The 6,789-nt window shown below is 49.3% G+C and overlaps 1 pseudogene; it reads left to right on the forward strand.

Moving 5' to 3' along the window:
• The first annotated feature begins 3,985 nt into the window (after positions 1-3,985).
• LOC113640155 lies at positions 3,986-6,188 on the forward strand (annotated as a pseudogene).
• The last annotated feature ends 601 nt before the right edge of the window (positions 6,189-6,789 follow it).

Consider the following 6,789-nt stretch of genomic DNA (forward strand, 5'->3'; position numbering starts at 1 on the left):
GAAGAAGGAAAAAGGAGGAAAAAATAAGAGAAAAGAGAAAACAAGAGAAAAGAATGGGAAAGAATGAAAGAAAGAGGGGAGGGAGAGAGAGAGATGTGTGATTTTTATGCACATCTTTTGTAAGTTTTTTTAAGAAAAAGTGTTTTTTATGCAAACTTCATTAAAAGTCCCCCTGCCCACAAGACTGACTCGGTTTGAATCTTACCATAGATAAGAATTCATTCATTCATTCATTTTCTACCTCTTATCTGAACTTCTCGGATCACGGGGAGCCTGTGCCTATCTCAGGCATCATCGGGCATCGAGGCAGGATACACCCTGGATGGAGTGCCAACCCATCACAGGGTACACACACAGACTCTCATTCACTCACACACTCAGACACTATGGACAATTTTCCAGAGATGCCAATCAACCTACCATGCATGTCTTTGAACCGGGGGAGGAAACCGGAGTACCTGGAGGAAACCCCCGAGGAATGGGGAGAACATGTAAACTCCACACACACAAGGTGGAGGTGGGAATCGAACCCCAAACCCTGGAGGTGTGAGGCAAACGTGCTAACCACTAAGCCACCGTGCCCCCGAGATAAGAATTAAGTATATAATTCAGATTTGAAATCACAGCTGTTAGTCTACATAAATATTTCTGCTGCCAATCAGGAGTCATTTTTTCACTACTATGTAGTTTATTGATATTAATGATTTAATTATGTGCAAATTACGGCTACTATAAACCTCTGTACTGTTTAAATTAACTTTACCGTGTTGATTGTATTTTATTCTGTTTTATTGTTTATCCTTTGATTTATTAGAAGTCTTAATTAACTGTACTCATGATTACTCCATTACTTATTTAAAGGTCTGTGTTAAGGTGCTTCAGTATGCAACAATAAAGAATAATAAAATGTTTTATCATCCTGGCTGGAAAGTGTGAAATAAACCATGACCAGTTTCTGCTATATAAAAGAATATAATTATAATTAAAACATAACATTATATATATATATATATATATATAATATTATATGTAAGTTATAAATTATAATAATATAGTAAAAAATTATATAAATCTACAAACAACCATTTAAACATCATGTTTACATATATATATATAAAACATCACCAACTTCATGTCTATAAACAGATCATTACATTAGCTGTTAATATGAAGATGGGTGCTTTGGGTCTCTTTTTACTTTGGCCTTAAGGAAGGAATATTCCAGTGAAATGTCTGTGACAAATTCAGTTTATAAGAAAAATTAAAGGTTATACTGCTGTTTATCTGGTGTATGTTCTTTTTCTAACTTCGCTCGGTGTTTCACTATGGGAATAGCTTTGGGCGTGACCAACTACGAAAGCTCTTATGACACCACATCTGTCTTTGACAGAGAGGTCGACCTGCGACTAGATTCCGCCTTGCCTATATCAGCCAGGTCGACCCCTGTCTACGTCATTCGCGCTTTCTTCCCGTGGGAGATTGCAGCAAGCTCTCTCAGCGCATCCCGACTTGCTGATCTCGCTTAACTGTTCCATAGACGGACCGTTATTGGACTCTTATGGTGAGTGACAACCCTACATTTGGAATAGCGTCCGCGCCGTGGCGAGCTATTCTTACCTCCTGCTGCGTGTTTAGTTACAGCGGTAGGAAGCATCTAATTTGCTTCGGTCTACGCGTCAAGGCGGACCTACAGGAGGTTTAATCTGAGGTCTAACAGGCTAACGTGTTGTGACGAGTCTTTAGACTGCGCTATGTCGACGGCAATTACCCCCGCAGATGGTGATGCTAACTCTGACCTCCTCGATCTGGGCATGGACGACGAAGAGGAGGACAATTCCCCCTTCCCAGTCCAACAGTCTAGACCACCTAGCACAACCGATTCGGCTCCCCCTGCTGACAGCAGCCTGCACGAAGTGTGCAAACGAGCCGTGGCGAAGCTGGGCCTAGCCTGGCCAGCCGCCAAAGCTGCCGAAGGTGCCGTGAGAGACCTTTACGATGGGAAAAGGCTGCCGCCGACCCACTCGGCAGCGAGACAGCTCTTGCCTGCCATGCCTGCGTGCATGATGGAGATGTCTCGATATTGGTCTAGCCCCTTTAAGAGTAAGCTACCCACCAAGGGACACTCTATGTTGGAGATTCAGGGGATGGAGGAGCTGCGGTTGGCCGGACCCCCAGCAGTGGAGCCTTCGGTGGCGTACCACCTCCATCCGAATCGACAATCTGTTTCCTCCTCATCGCAGTTTTCACTGCCGAGTAAGACGGACCGCCGCAACCTTTCAGAGGATGTACAAATACGTGGGGCAGTCCGTATGTTCGCTGAATGCTGTGACTTTACTGTCAGCATATCAAGCGGAGATTTTGGAGGCAGGGCGGCAATTGGACCCGGCACTCTGGGACGAAATCTGTGTTGTGAAAGACCTGATTTTGCGCTCCTCACATGGTACGGTTCAGGGCTGCGGCCACGTAATGGGCCTGGCCGTGTCAGGTGAGAGAGCGCTGTGGTTAAACCTGTCAGGCCTGGGCGACGCTCAGAAAGCGGAGGTGATGGATGCCCCTTACAACCCGACTAAGGGCTTATTCGGGCCCGCTCTCGAGAAAATGAGAGAAACCAGCACCCTCAGAAAACAGGAGGATGAGGCTTTTCACCTCTGTTTGCCACGCAAGCAGGCGGCGCGACCGCCCTCTCAGCCGACGCGGCAGGGCTTCGCAGCAGCCGCAGCATCGAGAGGGAGGCCGATGACCGCGAGAGCTCTGAGACCTGCTCAGCGACCTCGTCCGGATGGCTCCGGACCTTGGGGAAAGCATTCTTTTGCGGCCGCGGCGGCTGGGAACCGTCCACCCCACCCCGAGGAAAGGAAGAAAAAGCGTGCGACCTGACACACAGGTTTTTCCACGGTCCTTCTCTCCCCGCCGGCGAAGAGAAGAAGGCGGAAGTTCAGCCCTTCTGTTCTGAGTTTGATAAGGGCTCATTATGTTCGCTCTCCTCCAGTTCAGCGAAGAGAGGGAGGTCAGAGCCATGTGCGGTGTCACCAAGCACTCACACACACAGGGGAATTGTTAACAAAACATGCATTATCGCAGCCAAGCCACGGGCTGAGGGCGATATGCTCCCCGGGTTTGAGACACATGAAAATAAATGTTGCACTATCGCAGCCAGGCAAACAGCCGAGGGCGATATGTTTAAAAAAACCCGAAAAATGCAAAAGCATGAAATGCGCTCCCCCAGTCCCACCGCTGGGGGCAGTGCTCGCTTCCCCGTCAGCGGGGGCCCGCACGGCGCATGTGACGACGTCATCACTGCGCGACGATGGCGGGGCGGAAGTGTACGGGGGCCTTCTCTCGACCCGCATAGCCAGCTGGCGCGCATGCATGGCTCATCCGTGGGTTTTAGCAACAGTTTCACGGGGATACAGACTCCAATTTGCCATGAAACCGCCTCATTTCAACGGGCTGATCATGTCGGTGGCCAAGGGAGAATCGGCTCGTGTGTTGACGGCCGAAATCGAAACCCTCCTGCACAAGCATGCAATCAGAGTGGTACACGGGGAGGAAAGCCGTCAGGGCTTCTATTCCCGTTATTTCGTGGTTCCAAAGAAGGGTGATGCAGCCCTCCGTCGCATTTTGGATCTGCGTGTATTAAACAAGCACCTCAGAAAGTATTCATTCAAAATGCTGACACACAAGGTGCTGTGTCGATCGATTCGTCCAAGCGATTGGTTTGTGACGATAGATCTGGCGGACGCATACTTCCACATAGATATTTATCCCTCTCACAGGAAATTCCTCAGGTTTGCATACCGGGGCACAGCATACGAATTTCAAACTACATCGTTCGGGCTGTCGTTAGCTCCGAGGGTTTTTACCAAATGTGTGGAGGCAGCCCTGCTCCCGTTGAGGGACAAGGGCATAAGGATATTGTCTTACATAGACAATTATCTGATATGCTCGTCGTCAAGGGGCAAGCCATAAAAGACGCAGAGATTGTCCTGAATCACCTCAGAGACCTGGGTTTCAGGATAAACATGATAAAGAGCCGGCTGGTGCCTTCTCAACATACAGAGTATTTAGGGCTCAACTTGGACTCCCTTTCGTATCAAGTCACATTGACGGAAGAGAGAATAGCGTCTTTCACACAATGTCTCGCTCGTTTTCAGAGGGGACGAGTAGTCCCGTACAGGCTGTGCTTGCGAATGCTGGGGCTTATGGCTTCGGTGATCGCGGTAGTGCAATTGGGGATACTCAAAATGAGGGATTTTCAGCGCTGGATTGCGCGCTTTTGTCTGTGCTCTCGCCGGCATCTCAGCCGACCAGTGAGAGTCAATCATGCGTGCGTCGAAGCGCTCAGACACTGGAAAGGCCCTGTGACACTCAGATCAGGGATTCCCTTAGGGGCGGTGTCATCGAGAGTAACTATGACAACGGACGCGTCCTTAAAGGGTTGGGGAGCAACCCTAATGGGCAGAACTGTGAACAGCGCGTGGCCACCACAGCTGATGCACGGACATATAAACTATTTCGAGCTATTGGCAGTGTGGCTGGCTCTGAAACATTTTCTGAGTTTCCTCAGAGGTCAGCATGTTTTAGTGAAAACGGACAACACCACAGTGGTTGCTTACATCAACCGTCAGGGGGGCACACGCTCCCTTCAGCTGCATCGGTTGGCGACGAAGCTGATCGTGTGGAGCGACACACGGCTTCTGTTTCTCTGTTTCCGGGCGACTCACGTTCTGGGGATCTTGAACAGAGGGGCAGATTTACTGTCCAGGGGAAATCCCCTTTACGGGGAGTGGAAACTACATCCTCAGGTGGTGAGCCAGGTATGGCAGAGGTACGGTCAGGCTGCCGTCGATCTCTTCGCCTCGCAAGAAAACGTTCATTGCCCTCTGTATTTCTCCCTGGTGGACGCAAATGCACCGTTGGGTGTGGATGCTTTGGCCCATCGGTGGCCTGACGTGCTTCTGTATGCATTTCCCCCTCTGAGCTTAATATCCCCCACTTTGGCCAGAGTGAGACAGCAGTGTCTGTCATTGATTCTGATAGCCCCGCGCTGGCCATCCCGGCATTAGGTGGCGGAGATAATCCAACTATTGTCGGGGCAGCCGTGGCCCCTCCCCCCACGGAGGGACCTCCTGTCTCAGGCGGGGGGGAATTTACCATCCTCATCTGGACATGTTAGCCCTCTGGGCCTGGCCCGTGAGAGGTGGAATCTATACAGAGTGCGAGAGCCTCTTCTACCCGCGCACTTTATAGCAATAAATGGCGTGTTTTTGAAGAATGGTGTGGGCGGAGAGTGATTATCCCTTTTCAGTGCTCTGTTAGGGATATTTTATGCTTCCTCCAGGATCTGCTTGATAAAAGGAAGGCTTTCTCCACCATTAAGGTGTACCTGGCGGCTATTTCAGCCTGCCATGTAGGTTTTGGTGACAGGTCGGCAGGCCAGCATCCTTTAATAAGTCGTTTTATGAAGGGGCGCGCCGCATACGGCCGGTGTCAAGGCGGATGGTCCCTTTATGGGATCTGCCCATCGTCTTAGAAGCCTTGTCTCAACATCCGTTTGAGCCGATAGAGGCGGTGAGTCTTAAGTATCTCTCTCTTAAGATGGCACTGCTCCTGGCTTTGGTGACAGCCAAGCGTGTGAGCGATTTACATGCTTTGTCGGTTAGCCCGTCTTGCTTACAATTCGCTCCGGGGCTCACTAAAGTTTCTTTTCGTCCTAACCCTGCGTTTGTGTCCAAGGTTTTGGAGTCGGCTTATAGGTGCCCGTCTACTGAACTGGCGGCTTTTTATCCTCCACCGTTTTCTTCTCCGGAGGAGCAGAAACTTCATGCATTATGCCCGGTGCGGGCTCTTCAGGCGTATGTGGACAGGACAGCTGGTTTCAGAACTTGTGACCAGCTGTTTGTGTCTTGGGCTACTCCTTACACAGGGAAGCTGTTATCTCGACAGCGGCTATCCCACTGGATTGTGGAGGCGATATCTGTGGCTTATGGTTGCAGGGGTCTTCAGCCCCCTGCGGGTTTAAGAGCCCACTCCACTAGGGGTATGGCCACATCGTGGGCTTTACTCAGAGGAGTTTCCGTTCTGGACATTTGCTCGGCGGCGAGTTCTATAGGCTGAACGTTTCGGAACCGTCCTTAGCACATGCAGTGCTGGGGGCCGGTACTGCTGTACCCGTTTGGAAACAGTAATATGGGTGCAATCCGGGAGCTGTCTATATCTCCCATAGTGAAACACCGAGCGAAGTTAGAAAAAGAACATTGGGTTACTTAACGTAATCCCCGGTTCTTTGATAACAGAATGAGGTGTTTCACCGGCACTTCCCTCCTTGCACTTGGACGGGAATAAATCTCGTTAATGACGTAGACAGGGCTCGACCTGGCTGATATCGGCAAGGCGGAGTCTAGTCGCAGGTCGACCTGTCTGTCAAAGACAGACGTGGTGTCATAAGGGCTTCCGTAGTTGGTCACGCCCAAACCTGTTTTAATGGCTGTTTGTGTCATGAAATTAGTAAGAATATTTAGATATCCAGTTTAATATTATTGTATATGTTCAGATCTGCTGGATTATAAAGCTGCTGACTCAGCAGGTGTAGTACAGCTCAGTGTTAGTGTTAACTCGCTGCCAGTAAGTTTAATGTCACCTGTGAATGATTTGCAAAGATGAATGAACACCTTTCTGTTTCTGTTTGATGGCAGTAAAATTTACTTAGGGGATTAAACTTTTTTATTTATGAACTGTTTAATGTGTGTTCATTATGTTCCTAAACACTTCACACCTCACTGTAGCTGG

The sequence above is a fragment of the Tachysurus fulvidraco genome, chromosome 7 (genome assembly GCF_022655615.1).
Source record: "Tachysurus fulvidraco isolate hzauxx_2018 chromosome 7, HZAU_PFXX_2.0, whole genome shotgun sequence".
Classification (NCBI taxonomy): domain Eukaryota; kingdom Metazoa; phylum Chordata; class Actinopteri; order Siluriformes; family Bagridae; genus Tachysurus; species Tachysurus fulvidraco.